We start from the raw sequence: 2513 nt of genomic DNA, 5'->3' as shown, positions 1-2513 counted from the left end.
AATTATGTGCCTCTTTCGTGCTAATAGTCTAGGTTTTCTTTGATTTAGTGAAAGATGTATTGCTTTGTTCTCTTTTGATGATTTATGGTCATTTTCGTCTGTGGTGTCTGTTTTTGGGGTCTTTTGTCTTGCGTGCTTAATAATGCTGATAACGGGATATTCATTACGCACCAAATTTCTTTTAATCTCAACAAGAACATTCGTTGTCGTTTTCTCAATACGGTTTTAGTTTCACGAATTGGGGGAGGCTCTGGTGTTGGTGGAAGATCTTGTTTGGACATTGGACTTGAAAGTTTGCTTTTTCTTTTGTGGGAATCATCATTTTAGTTGCCGTCTAAAGTAGAGTTAGTTCATTGTTTCTGTGGAAGGTATTTTGGTTACTTGTTGGTTAAGGTACAGGGGATTACCCATTGTTATCTTCCCTGCTCATGATGAATTTGCGTACTAGTTTCTGAAGTTATGGCATTGTGGAACAATATTTTGAATTTCATGATGGGGGACAGAGCGCTGCTGCCTCCTGGGCTTTGATTTCATCCAACTGATATGATATTGAGCTAGTTATGTACTATCTACAGAGGATAATCATGGGTAAAACTTAAAAGGCTCTGTTTTGAAGCAATTCCAGAGGTTGATATATAAAAATTTCCCTCGTGGAATCTTCCAGGTACATGTTATATGTATACTCTTTTGTCAACATGATTAGCTTATTGTGCTTTCCCTGTATGATTCTTACTAAAATGCACTTTCTCCTTCATCAGATAAATCTATTTTGGGAAGCCCATTGGAGAAAAAATATTAAAGTGGAGCTAGAATGACAAAGTTTTTCTCCAAACGAGGAATTTTCTTTAACCTAATCTATAAAAGTGATATATGTTCTTTGAACATGTAAGATGCATATAAGTTTTTAATAGCAGGGACAAAGTTTGAATAAATTTTATTAAAAATATGTTATTAAAAAAAGGGACACATGTCACTTTTATAAATTAGGTTGAAGGAAATTCTCCAACTCAGTTTGGAAGAAACTTTGTCTGGGCTAGAATGAATCATCATTTTTCAGGGACGAACATTCTAAAATAGTTGGGGCAAATGTGTGAAAATAGTCATTTTTCAGTGATCTGCGCCTAAAATGGGGAACGCGAGTAGCCTGCTTTTGTAAAAATAGTCATTTAAATATTTTTAATGGGGAATGCGAATGGAGAGCACAAGCTACAATTTCTGTTAATTCATTTATTTATTATTTTATTTTTTGATATGTCTACTATACAAGCAGAGAAAAATGAAATGGTGATTCGAACCATTAACTTATACTTTATAAGGTGTGGTCCCTAATCTATTGAGCCTAAATTTAAAAAAAGTTATTTAATTATTATTTTAAATAAATGCTAGATGAAAAAGAGATAGGTCTTTTAATTTTATACGAAAATAATGTTAAAAGAATAAGGGTTGCACATGTGGTTCTCTTTATTATCTTATGACGTTCTCTAACATCCTAACATTCCAAAAAAAGATTTGCAAAACACCCCAACATCCAAATAAAAAATGTTATAAAAAAGAGGAAACGTTTATTTATGTGATGTTTATATTGCGTACATTTCCATTGAGTTGGTATGTGTTAGAACTCATCTCCTACGAGGATATTTAAAGTGGTTCGCATGTCACGTATATTATATTATATTAAGAGAGTTTTTATTAAACTAAAACTTTGGGTAATTAAATATATAGATAACTACTTAAAGTGAAGGATTATTTCATTTCACCAATTATTGTATTCCTTGATGGAATGAAGCAATGTTTGATTATGGATTAAAGTTTTGGTCTATCTATAAATAAGCATGTGATTTTTTATCAGTTATAACATGAACGTGAGAAACAGAGTCTAAAAATTCTTCTCTATCGCTCTTCAATATATGTGAGGGCAAGAATTACAAATTCAACAAAAGTTCAAACCTGAATTTCTAAATTATTCAATTCAAGCACTTATATATATGCAACAATGGCTAGAGGTTAGTGATTTTATTTTATGTTTATAGATTATATATTCTCCCAAATTCTTACAATATGTTCATCCACCCTTAATTAAAAAAGAAAAAAAAAATGTACACAACATGAACACTATAATAAAAAAAAAGCATTTCTTTCTGTTTAGAGTATCATGACGTGCAGGCGCACGTCATGAGTCCAAAGGCAACCCAGGTTGCCTTTGGATTCATTGCTCCAACTCCCGAGATGTTATAAATTCCCTTTGTAAAACATAATTAGCAGGACACTCGCACTCCCCACAGGTCACCCAAAAATGAGAATTTTCACACATTTGTCCCAACATGTTCAGAAATTTCTTCCCCAGCCACGTCCCCAAGTAGAAGCAGGCGCCCAACCACTGGATTTGGAAGTGGTGCATAACTATATGGTTAGCTTTTGCTTAGCATCGGCAACTGCAATAGCTGTGACATATGCCCAAATTCACTCCAAATACTCTCCAACATTTCACGTGGTCTCTTTCGAATGCTTATTAT

Source organism: Corylus avellana, chromosome ca11, assembly GCF_901000735.1.
Source record: "Corylus avellana chromosome ca11, CavTom2PMs-1.0".
In the NCBI taxonomy this organism is placed as follows: domain Eukaryota; kingdom Viridiplantae; phylum Streptophyta; class Magnoliopsida; order Fagales; family Betulaceae; genus Corylus; species Corylus avellana.
Note: the sequence above shows the minus strand (reverse complement) of the source record.